General features: G+C 38.7%; 1 pseudogene; it reads left to right on the top strand.

Annotated features, from left to right (window-relative positions):
- Positions 1-9,692: 9,692 nt before the first annotated feature.
- On the top strand, positions 9,693-10,559 carry LOC102845076 (annotated as a pseudogene).
- The last annotated feature ends 3,146 nt before the right edge of the window (positions 10,560-13,705 follow it).

Genomic DNA, 13,705 nt, shown 5'->3' with positions numbered 1-13,705 from the left:
CACGAAATCTGGAGGACATCCAACAGCCAAATGACTGGAGGATATCTATATTTCTTCCTATTCCAAAAATAGGTGATTCAACACAGTGTAGAAATTATCAAGCAATATCATTACTGTCACATGCAAACTAGATTCTGCTGAAGATATCCAAAATCAACTAGAACAGCACTTCAACAGAGAACTGCCTGAAGTGCAGACTGGCCTTAGAAGAGGTTGTTGTCCTGCAGATATTGTACCTAATGTTAGATGGATTTTGACTGAAAGCAAGGAATACCAGAAGAAAGTCTATCTGTGTTTCTTGACTATACACAGGTGTTTAACTGCATGAACCATAACAAACTGTGGCTGACTCTGAGAAGAATGGGAATCACAGAACACTTGATTGTGTTTATGCAAAAACTATACTTGGACCAGGAAGCAGTCATCAGAACAGAGCAAGGAAACACACACAGCATGGTTCAAAATCGGGAAGGGTGTGCATCAGGGATGTGTCCTAACTCCATACCTTTTCAGACTATATGCAAAACAGATAATCCAAGAGGCTGGGCTATGTAAGGAGAAATGTGGCATCAGAATTTGAGAAAGAATCATCAACAATCTGCATTATGCAGATGACACAACCCTGCTTGCTGAAACTGAGGAGGATCTGAAGCACTAGGGCAGAGGGTCAAGGACTGCAGCCTCCCATATGGATTGAAGCTCAATATCAAGAAAATAAAAATTCCCATCACTGGGCTGATTTGGCAGCATTGTGATGGATGGTGAAGAAATTAAAACTGTAGACAGCTTTAGTTTGCTTGACTGGGGTAATGAGAGTAAGTGTGTCAGAGACAGGCACAGGATAGAGCATGTTTCAGGGCTGTTGTATATAGGGTCGCTATAAGTCACAAGCAACTCAACAGCACATAGCAACAACAATGCTTACAATTATATATATTTTATAAGTGTTGGGTAGTTCGCTGACTGACAGCTATTTATAATTTTGCTGAGACATGGACCCCTAATTTAATGAATGACTGACATTATAGTACAGCGTTATAGCTGTACTACAATGAGATATGTACAAGCCTTTGCAGATCAACAGAAACGTGGAGCCTGTCTATAACCATGGCTATATAAAGGGGGTTTACTAATGTCAAAGTGAGAACCATAGATTGCTGAAAGGCTCTCTGGAGTCTGACAGCTTGCATACACACTTAATCAAAACTTATTAAGCAACTACTTTAAGGAAATCATTTCACCTCTTTGTGCTTCAGTTTCTTTAACTCTAAAATGATAACAAGAACAATCATATCCACTTCATCAAGTTATTTTGGAAATAAAAAAGGCTTGAAATGAAGCATGGTTATGTTCATAATAAAAAATAAATAGCATACTTGTGGGGTCGGTTGACTAAACATGAATTGATTCAACAGTAATGGGCTTACTGTTTTTATTATCTCATATAAGTTGAGGATACATATCCAAGGACCATAAATATGCTAACTATTTTGCTTTCTACATTTCATTATTCCCACTAGCATGCTGGAATGATATTAGAAAATATTAGAACCAAGAAGTTCTCAGGATGGTCTGCATATGAATCCCAAAAGTTCATTCTAGTTTTCCCTATTTATTGTAGGTGGCTTAAGGATTTTGGGAAGAGTGAGTCCTGCTTTCAGTCTATACACTGATCATTAACATCATATTTTTAGTTCTCAAATTATAAAGAAAATAGGGATTGAAAAAGCAATATTCTGTCCTGACACAGGAAAAAAAGAAACCTGACTTCTGAGTATCACACATGTATGAGAAAAATAGTGTTTTATGGATGCTTTGGATCAATTTGAGACGAGATCAGCAGATACCATTAAAACATGCTTGAAATCAAGTACTATGGTCCTCAGTATGGATTATACCTCAACACCAATAAAACGAAATTCTCACAACTAGACCAATTAATGGGCACTCTCCTCCCATGACTCTGAAAACCAGCTGGAGGGTCATATGGGCCAGTTCCAACTTGATAGCACACACAACAACAAAAAAAAGAAAAGACTGATTTTTGTCAAAGATTTCACATTACTTAGATCCATAATCAACAGTCACAGAAGCAGGAGCCAGAAATCAAATAGTGTATTATGAAATGTGCAGAGAGCTGGAGTCAAAAAATCAAAAGAGCCAAACTTGCTCAGCATTTCTTCAGCTGAAGGAGTTGAAAAACAAATTCAAGCCATGGGTGGCAATACTTAAGGATAGTTTGGGTTGTTGTTGCTGTTCTTATGTGCCGTCGAGTTGCTTGTGACTCATAGCAACTCTATGTACAACAGCCCTAAACTCTGCTCTGTCCTGTGCCAATCGCACTGTCTCTGACACACCCATCCTGATTACCCCAGTCACTGAATCAATCCACCTCATAGAGGGCCTAATCCAGGAAGTATCAAAAGAAGATGGAAGGAGTACACAGAGTCACTGTATCAGACGGAATTGGTTGACACAGAGGAATTTCATGAAATAACGTATGAGCAGGAACCTATGGTGATGACAGAGAAAGTTCAAATTGCTCTGAAGGAATTGGCCAAAAAAAAAAAAAGGCTCCAGGAGTTGACAGCATACTAATTGATTTATTTCAACAAACAGCTGCTGCCCTGGATGTGCTCACTAAGTTCTGCCAAGAAATCTGGAGGACAGCCAGCTGGCCAACTGACTGGAGAAGATTGATATTTGTTGCCATTCCAAAGAAAGGAAACTGAACAGAGTGTGGAAATTAATGAAAAATATCATTAATATCTCATGCAAATAAGATTCTGCTGGAAATTATCCTAGTACATTTGGAACAATATGTCAACAGAACTGCCAGATGTGCAGGCTGGATTTAGAAGAGGTCGTGGTACTAGGGATATTATAGCTAATGTTAGATGGATCTTGGCAGAAAGCAGAGAATACCAGAAGAATGTCTATCTGTGCTTCATTGAGCACGTAAAAGGCTTTTGACTGTGTGGATCACAACAAGCTATGGCTGACTCTGAGAAGAATGAGAATCCCAGAACATTTGATTGTGCTAATGCGAAACCTATACTTGGGCCAAGAGGCAGTCGTCAGAAGAAAGCAAGGAGACACTGGATGGTTCAAAATCAAGAAGGGGTTCCATCAGGGATGTATTCTGTCTCCATACCTTTTCAATCTGTATGCAGAACAGATCATCTGAGATGCTGGGCTGTACAAGGAGGAATGTGGCATCAGGATTGGTGGAACAATGATTAACAACCTGCATTATGTGGATGACACAACTCTGCTTGCTGAAACTGAGAAGGACCTGAAGCACTTGCTGCAGAAGGTCAAGGACTGCAGCCTTCAATATAGATTGAAGCTCAACATCAAGAAAACACAGATTCTCACCACTGGACCAATTGGCAGCATCAGGTTGGATGGTGAAGAGGTTGAGATAGTTAACAGTTTTTGTTTACTTTGCTCCACAGTCAACACTCTTGCTAATAGCAGCCAGGAAATCAGGAGATGAATTGCATTGGGAAAGTCAGTTGTGAGAGACCTCTCAAGAGTACTGAAGAGCAAAGACATCATGCTGGAGACTAAGGTTCACCTGATGCAGGCTATAGTCTTTGCAATTACGTGCTTTGCATCAGAGAGTTGGACAGTGAATAGGGATGAGAGAAAGAGAATTACTGCCTTTGAGCTGTGGTGCTGAAGAAGAGTGCTGAATATGCCATGGACTGCTAGAACAAACAGGTTTGTCCTGGAGAGGCTGAAGCTGGAGTGCTCCTTGGAGTCAAGGATTCTGAAGCTTCATCTGATATACTTTGGGCATGTTTCAAGGAGGGACTTATCCTTGGAGAGGGACATCATGTTTGGGAGAGTGGAGGGACAGGCAGGAGAGGAAGACCTTCGATGAGATGGATCGATTCTATCAGTGAAGTGGTGGGAATGAGTGTGTTTGATACGGCGAGGTTGGCACAGGATAGAACAGTGTTTAGGGCTCTTGTACATAGGGTCGCTATGAGTCGCAAGCAACTCGATGGCACATAACAACAAACAACAACAATTGCTCTGAGTAAATCTGCTGTGCAAGGACCTAATTAAAGTACTAGAGAGCAAGGTTAAAAGACTAAAGCACAATTGCCCCAAACTATGGTATTTTCATTTGCTTCATATGTTGTGTAAATTGGGTAATTAATTAATAAGGAAGAATATGTCTTTAAACTCTAGCATCAGTCCTAGCATAATAAACATATCATGAGCTGCCAAAAGAACAAACTTTGAGCATGTTAGCACAAGGAGGTAGTCTTGGAAAAGGAGATCATACTTAAAAAAGAAGAGAGCCAGCAAAGTAGAGGAAGACTTTTAATTGTATGGACTAGCTTGTGCATGTCTACAATAATGAGCTTGTATACAGCAGAGTATGAGAATGTCTCAGCCTCAGGCAAGATTTCACTCTGCTGTGCAGAGTCCTTAGCCATTAGGGTCCACTCCACAACATCTAACAAGGACAACAACAACAACGATACAAAAGCCTCTTGTGATGACAGTACAGATCTGACAACTTAGTATTAACAAAAAACTGTCACTTTTCACTTCCTAGAATGTTTAGGTATTTAATTATCAAATCATGATTCTTTTCATTTTTTGTTGTGATAATTTATACTAGAAAATTATCAGTCTGGAAAATAGGGACATTTTCTAAGAGTAATTCAACTCCATTATCATAATTTATGATAGATTGTGGGTTATTAGAATTATTTTTCTATACATGTCATTAACCGCATTAGAGGTTAACTGCTTATCGATTTAAGAGTTGTTCCTATGTGCTGTCAAGTCAACTATGTCTCCAAGCAACTCTTTGAACAACATTTCTGAACTCTATCCTATCTTGAGCTAATCTCACTGTCTCTGACACACCTTCCCCCATTACCACAGTCACTGTTTCAATTCATCTCATTTAGAATTTTCCTCTTCTGCACTGAATCCCTACCCTTTCTAGCATGATATTCTTCTCTAAGAACTGGTTCCTCCTGGCAACATGCCCAAAGTATGTGAGATGGAGCTGTAAAGTCCTTGCCTCCAAGGAGCAACAAAGTTTCTTGTTAAGATAAACCTTGTTTGTTCTCTTGGAAGTTCATGGCATGTTCAATATTTTTCTCCAGCATCACAACTCAAAGGCATCAATTCTTCTGTCATTCTTATTCACTGTCCAGCTCTCAGATGGACAATTGTCAGATGGACAAATAATTGAGAAGATCATGGCCTAGATCAGAATCACCTTAGTCTCTAGACTGACATCACTGCTTTTTAGCACTCTGCAGAGTCTCTGACAACACACACTCCCAACACAACTAGGTTGGTTTGTTTGATTTCCTAACTGTTGGTGCCCAAGGTGTTGATGGTGAATCTGAGCAAGATAATATTGTTAACATCAACCTCTTCTCCATCTATCATGATGCTACCAATTGGTCTGGAGGTGAGAATCTTTATTTTTATGATGTTGAGATGAAATCCAGGTTGAAGACTGCCATCCTTAACATTCTGCAGCAAATGTTTCAGGTCCTCCTCTGTTTCAGTGAGCAAGATATGTCATTTGCATGACACAGGTTTTGGATGAGTCTTTTTCCAATCCTGATGCCACATTCTTCTTCATAATGTCTAGCGTCCAACATTATCTGTTCAGCAGATAGATTGAAAAGGTATGGAGACAGGACACATCCCTGACACACTCCTTTCTTGATTTTCAACCATGCAGTGTTTCCTTGCTCTGTTCATATGCCTGTTTCCTACCCTAAGTATAGGTTTCATATGAGCACAATCAAGTGTTCTGGGTTCCCCATTCTTCTCAATGTTATATAACTTTTCTTTCAGTGCTTCTTATGTATTTGGCAATGAATCAAATGTTCCTCCTGTGCGATTTCACTGACGCTTTATAGCAGCTCGAGAAGAAGGCAGTGTTATTATTCCATTTAAATCTCATGAAACCAAAACACAGAAGATAAAGCATGTGGCAACAAAATTATGAAGTGGCAAAGCTGAGATGCAAATGTTGTCTTTCAAGAGAGCCAAGTAATGATGTTAAACTGACTCCAAGGATAGTGAAGCAGTATTTTATCTTCATCAGAAAAAAATTTTTCAGGCATTAAATTGTTCTTTGCTCATGAAGTCCTCAGGAAGACAAACAAGAAATTTGAAAAACTGACTTTCAGAGAGTTGCAAGATCTCAATGATTTTAAAGTCATAACATTTACCACTGGTGAACTGATTTTGTGAGTCTTTGCTTATCAGTTTTCTGACATTTTCACTCCTAAATGACAATAGTCAAATGCTTGTTGTTGTTGTGTGCCATTGAGTTGGAACTGACTCATAGCTAACCCTCCAGCGGATTTTCAGAGGCAGTAATGGCACAGTGGGAGGTTGCCCATACTTCTCCGGTGGAGCAAGGGGCAGATAGTCAAATGCCTATATTTTCTTATTTATGCAAACTTGCTTTGATTCAGAATGTCTATATTTTCTTATTTATGCAAACTTGCTTTGATTCAGTCATTGAAATCCAGTCACAGAAAGTACAGCTGTAGCTTCTCAGAGATCTCAGCTCTTTTTTTTTTTTACCTTATTGATTCAATTCAAGTAGAAGTCAACCACAAATGTTTATCCATCTGCCTAGCCCCTTACCCCTGCTCTCTGGACTCTGACTCCCTCTACACACAGGATTTCCCCAAAGGCCTAGTATATTTCTCCCCATCACACTAGCTAAACCTCAGACAGAATTTAAATGAGGATCTGTTTGATCCTTTCTATTTTCCCCCCTTACATCATGAAAAACCAAGTTTTATATTCTCATCTATTCTATTTTGGATCTAGTTATCATTATTTGCAAACTTTTCAGTCTTTGTCCATTTTTATCCATGTTTCTACCACTTTGAGATTATTGGACAGATACTTTTTGTCTCTAAAATCACTCAGTAAAAGGGTGGTGTTTTGGTGGGGTTTTTTTTCCCTTCATTGGTTTGCTTGTTATTATTGTGATTAGCACTTTCTCTTTGTGTTTGAAAATCTCTTAAAATTACCTCAACTTTGGCTTTCCCATTCTGTTTTATGGGTTCAGATTTGTTGATATGTCAGAGCTAAATAGTCAGCTTCTTCTGAAAAGATCGCGTATAAGCAGGCAGATAGGTAATGTCAATATTAAGTTCTATAGTTAGTCACTAAGTAAGTCATAACACCCTAGTCATTTAATGTTATTAAAATGTGTAAGTAAAAATAAAGCAAACTTTCTCATTTTCATTAAACAGATTCTGGCTCAGAGTAAACCTCTATGAGTTTCCAGGGTTTCAAATCTTAATGAGAGGAAACTGTCCCTCTTTCTGTCATGATGTCCCTGGTGGATCCAAACTGCTTAAAACACTGCCTTTTGCTTAGCAGTGCAACACACTACAGAATTCTCCATCAGAGCTCCTTAAAATATGTAAGAATTCAATGTTTAAATAATAGCGTATGCATCTATAAAGATTCCTTGTAGATACAAGCCCTAGGATGCATATATGGACCTTATATACACCATTTTCTGATTTACTCAGCTAAATGAGTGCTTAAGAGACAATAAATTATGTAAGTTTAACTTTCATAATAATATACTATACTATCAGAGTCAACTCATTTTCTTCCAGTTGATTCTTCCTCAGAAAGCCATTTCTCTGCGGTTTGAAAGTTGTAAATCTTTACTAGAAAAGAGTGCTCATCTTTCTCCTGATGGATTCACTCTGCAAAATTAAACTAGTTCAACATGTTATATACTATGCCACAACAACTGTCAGAGAAGTTACTTCCAAATCCCAGGGTCAAACATAGCATCTCGTCATACTGATTCAATTACATAAATGTTTCAATGAAATGTTACGTATAAATAATACAACCAATGGTGTGTCTTACAAGTTTCTTTTATTATGCAATATTTAAAATATTTACTAAAATAGCAGCACTAAGTGTAAATGGGAATATTTGTAATTTAAAGTTAAACTGAAAAGTAACAACATATTGTGACCATGGAAGAAGCAAACGGAAAGGAGCAGATGCCTACAACAATGGTAATAGAACACTAGAGCAGATGTGGACAGGAGCTCAGCACAGTCTACACCACGACAAGACCTGTTCATACCCAGTCTGTCCGAGAGCTCTTGGTGGAGTAATGTAGACAATGTGTCAGGCTGCTAACCAGAGAGTTGGCAGTTCATATCTACCAATGACTCTGTAAGAGAAAAAAAGGCAAGTATCCTCCTTTAATAATGTACAGTCTCCAAAATTTGCGAAGGGTCCTTATGAGTCAAAACTGACTTGTTTGAAGCAGAATTAGTCAAGAAAATATTTCTATCTCCCAAAGCCTTGGACCTTATTTTTCCTAGATCTTGCCCTTACTCTCTTAATTTTTTTTAAATTATTACATTTGCTGCAACAAACAATAAGAGAGAATATAACAGCTTCAGGGTTCTTTTAAAAGTCATCATTGCTGAGGGAGTCCTAGAGATCCAACACATACAACTCTACATACAGGAAATACTAATGTTGAGAAAAGCACTCTCAAGTGTGCTTTGAAAAGTTGATATCCTGCTGGCCATGGTCTTCTCAATCACTTATTATGCATCAGAGAGCTGGACAATGTATAAGGACGACAGAAGAAGAATTGATGCTTTTGAGTTGTGTTGGAGAAGAGTACTGAATATTCGATGGACTTCCAAAAGGACAACAATGAATGAATGGAAACCCAAAATCTCTGTAAATGTTTATGAAAATTAATAAAATAGAATTATAGGGGAAAAAAAGGACAAACAGGTATGTCTTGAGGAAAGTGCAGCTAGAGTGCATTTTGGAAGCAAAGATGGCAAAGTTTCATCTTTCATACTTTGGGCATGTTGCAAGGGAGGCTATTCCTTGAAAGATAAAGGATCAGCAAAGGAGAGGAATATCTCCAAGAGATGGATTGGCAGGGATACTCCAGCGATAGGCTAGTGTGTCAAAGATAATGATGACATAGGATAGGGAAGAGTTCAGGTTAGCTGTTCATAGGGTTGCTATGAGTGATACTCAACTCAGTGGCACCTAAGAACAACAGTATGCTGGCCTCATCCATGCAGACTTGTACTTTTAATGCATAGGCTACTTCTCTGGCAGTACAAATTGAACAGTGGCTTTCTGGCACTAGATTTACAATCTCCTCCCGTGCAATTTAAAGCCTACGGAATGCAATGGAGGAACATCTATGAGTTGGTTCCACCTTAATGGCAATGTGTTTGAGTATTCAGTTATAAAGACTACACTTCACAAATACTATTTTTGTGAGTTTCCTAATTGCCTCAGAGGGTTTTATTTTCTGTTTTGGTTTCTAGTGGGGTTTTTGGGGGGTTGTTTGTTTGTTTTTTGTTGTTCATCAAAATTATGTCTGTTAATGTAAGGAAATCTCATGGAATTTCCAGAAGAACCAAACTCCCATTCTAAATAGCTTCTCAGTAGTAATGTAACTAAGCTGTGCATGTAAGGTCAGCAGCCTCCTTTAAAGCATTCATTAACGTGTTTGCTTTCGGGACGTGCTTTCAGGCTGTGGATCCGTCGCCATCCATCTCAGGACGGCACCAAGTTGACACGTAGAAGGGTCAGACAGCCTCGTGGCCAGCTAAGAGGCCTTCTAGACGTCTTATTTCTCTGTGTTTGCAGCGGGTGAGATGGCGGGTGAAAAGGCAGACCCCAAGGAGAAGAAGCCTGTGGCCAAGCATGAAGCCAAGAAGGCAGATGCGAGTGGCAAAGCTAAGAAAGCCAAGGCCACAGGCAAAACCCCCAAGAAGGGGAAACCTCACTGCAGCCGCAACCCTGTCTTAGTCCGGGGAATCGGCAGGTATTCCCGATCGGCCATGTATTCCAGGAAGGCCATGTACAAGAGAAAGTACTCGGCCACCAAATCCAGGGTTGAGAAGAAGAAGGAGAAGGTTCTTGCTACTGTCACAAAACCAGTAGGTGGTGACAAGAATGGGGGTACCCGAGTGGTGAAACTGCGAAAAATGCCCAGGTACTACCCTACAGAAGACGTGCCTCGGAAGCTGCTGAACCACGGCAAGAAGCCCTTCAGTCAGCACGTGAGGAGGCTGCGTGCAAGCATCACCCCTGGGACCATCCTTATCATCCTCACAGGGCGCCACCGGGGCAAGAGAGTGGTTTTCCTGAAGCAGCTGGAGAGTGGTTTGCTCCTTGTGACCGGGCCTCTGACCCTCAATCGCGTTCCTCTGCGGAGAGCACACCAGAAATTTGTCATTGCCACCTCCACTAAAGTTGATATCAGTGGTGTCAAAATACCAAAGCACCTCACTGATGGTTACTTTAAGAAGAAGAAGCTGCGCAAACCGCGCCACCAGGAGGGCGAGATCTTCGACACAGAAAAGGAGAAATACGAGATTACAGAGCAGCGCAAGATTGACCAGAAAGCTGTGGACTCCCAGATCTTACCCAAAATCAAAGCCGTTCCTCAGCTCAAAAGCTACCTGCGTTCTTTATTCTCCCTCGGCAATGGGGTTTATCCTCACAAATTGGTTTTCTAGATTATTGTAGACCTAATTAAATAATGTTTAGAGTATGAAAAAAAAAGCATTCATTAGATAAGACCACCACTAATAATATCTTCTCTTTCCTTAGAATATCCTCCATCTTTTTAACATTTATGTGTTAATAAGCAGTGAGTAGAGAAGTTTCTTCATGAATTAAACATACTTTAAAGTCTTTTGTCCACAATATTTTAGGAAGATACATGTATTGACCTATATTATAGTCCCATAAAAATTCTAAGAAATAGAGCAAGATGATTGATAGCAAAAGGGAAATAAATAAGGTCCTTTTATCTTCAATGTCTGACCTTCAATTAGCACCACATTCTGACTTAAACTAGGTTATTTGGTCACATTATTGATTTAATTTTATAAATTGTATTTTTTTTACTATACATATATTTCATGAAGACAAATAGTTCAAGTTTTTAGGAGATATTTTCTGTTTTATAATCCAACACAAAAGCAAGAAGTTAATTTTATTTACATTCTTATCTGAATCTCTGTTGCTGTTTTGTGAAAGGAGGGGAAATGCTTGGATACAGAAACAGTAAATATGAAGAACAAAGAGTGTCTAACACAGTAGGTCTGAACAACTTATTTAATAAGTTTGAAAATGTGTACATGCTTTCCTGAGTGCCACTTAAGATATTTTCAGTTTTCTTTATAGTAGAAATAAATGCTATCAACATGAAACTTAGTAAGATTAGTTTTGCATTTCTGAGTGTCAAAACAATTACATATCAGTTAAAGATTGCTTTGAAAGGGAAGTTGATATAACTTTGTGACACATACACTGGAAATTTAAGATGATAAAATAAAAGACCATACATTATACATCATTGGTCATAATCCCAAAACCAATACCTCTCCGATTAGAGCTCAAACAGAAAGAGAATTGCTTCACCGCATTTTAAAAATTCTTTTTGTTTGAGAAATCATTTGGAATAAATCAGAGAAAGTTATTCAAATGCTATTATTCCTGATCCAGGTCACAGCATGCTGCTGCTGTCCATGCTGTGAACTGAGTGCTTTCTGAAGGGTTTAGCTCTTTAAAGATAATAACAAACCTACAGCTTATGCTTTAGCCCTTGAAAAGTGGTTTACATTAAAAAATATACTATCTTTTTTTCCGGAAAGAAAACGATAGAGAAAATATTATCTGCAAAATAAAAGCAATGTGCTCTGGTTTTGTTTTTAATATCCTATATTTTCATAATATTCCTAATGTCATGAGAAAAGCAGAGGGTGAGGAAAAGAGGAAAGGTGCTTGATGAGATGGATTGGCAGTGGTTGCAATAGTGGACTTAAGCACAGCAGCGAATTTAAGAATGACATAAGACCAGGAGGGATTTCATCCTGTGTACAGAGGGTTACTTTGAGCCACACTCGACTCCATGACACCTAACTACAACAACAATAAAGATCATAAACAATTAAACATAAAGAATTGACAATTATTTTCCTTATAAAAGTAATATTCAGGTTTTATATTTTGATTTATAATACAAAACCATATAAAATATTCATTTTCCCATATTAACTGAGTTCTATAAAGAAAATATATAACTGGCAAAAAAGCAAAAACTATTTACTGTACTTATTACTTTCTTTTAGCTTTAAGCTAAAAAAAGTGGTTGATCTATGAGGCCAAGTTTATTCCATGTTTTTGTCGCCAAGCTAAAATGAGTACATGTGTACACATGTACATCACACTAAGGCTCATTGTGGGACTTTGAGGATTTCATAAACACAACTATTTAAAACTGGATATTTGTGTTTTAGAATGCATGGTTATTTCTCCAATTGTGCAAATGAGCAAATGAAATTCAGTAACACTCATTAACCTCTCTATAGTTATAAGGGAGCTCTCCTGGCCTAGTGGTAAGAAGCTGCACTGCAACCCCAAAGACACGCGATTTGAATCCACCAGCTGCTCTGTGGGAAGATGGTAAATCACCGCCTGTGCCATTTACTGCCTTTAAAAACCCACTGGAGGGTCAGCTGTGAGTCAGTTCTGACTTGATGGTACGGAACAACAATATAGTTGTATGGATCCCTAGATAAAGCTAAATAGGTTTTAGCAAAGCTTCTAGGCTAAGAAAGACTAGAAAAAAAGGTCTACTGAAGTATATTTTTTTAAAATCCATTAATACAAACCCTATAAAATGTAAAAGGGAGCTCTGGTGGCCTCGTGTTAAAAAGCTAAGATGCAATCCTAAAAGCATGCAGTTCAAATCTTTAGGAAAAGAACACACACACAAAAATACAATGTCATGTCTCTGAAAACCCACTGGAAACTCAACTATAGATCAGTTCCAACTTGATGGTACATTACAACAATGAATCATAACACTTTCAAATTGTTATGTTGTTATGTATAGTGGGACCACCGAAACAATGGCAGTTAGCAACAACATCTCAGTTAATGGACTACATATTCTAGCAACTATTGTGATAATTTAGTATAATTTATTTAAAAAATGATCCACAGAGTCAAATTTTTTGCATAATAAATAAAATACATATGTTGCTGTTGTTATATGCCATCGAGTTGCTTGCGACTCATAGCGACGCTATGTACAAGAACCATAAATTCCGTTCTATCCTGTGCCAACCTCACTGTTTCAAACACATTCATTCCCACCATTCCACTCACAGAATTGATCCATCTCATCGAGGGTCTTCCTCTCCTGCACCGTCCCTCCACTCTCTCCAAGGACCAGTCCCTCCTTGCAACATGCCCAAAGTATGTTAGATAAAGCTTCAGAATCCTTGACTCCAAGGAGCACTCCAGCTTCAACTTCTCCAGGACAAACCTATTTGTTCTCCTAGCAGTCCATGGTATATTCAATACTCTTCTCCAGCACTACAGCTCAAAGGCATTCATTCTATTTCTCTCATCCCTATTCACTGTCCAACTCTCTGATGCATAGCACATAATTGCAAAGACTATCAGGTGCACCTTAGTCTCCAGCCTGACGTCTTTGTTCTTTAATACTCTTGAGAGGTCCCTCACAGCTGACTTTCCCAAGGCAATTCATCTCCTGATTTCCTGGCTGCTGTTACCAAGAGTGTTGACTGTGGAACCAAGTAACCTAAAACTGTTAACTATCTCAATCTTTTCACCATCCATTCTGATG

The sequence above is a fragment of the Elephantulus edwardii genome, unplaced genomic scaffold (genome assembly GCF_000299155.1).
Source record: "Elephantulus edwardii isolate Elephantulus edwardi_28Jun2011 unplaced genomic scaffold, EleEdw1.0 scaffold00007, whole genome shotgun sequence".
NCBI lineage: Eukaryota > Metazoa > Chordata > Mammalia > Macroscelidea > Macroscelididae > Elephantulus > Elephantulus edwardii.
The sequence above is the reverse complement of the archived record's forward strand: the minus strand, read 5'-3'. Positions and strand labels throughout refer to the sequence as shown.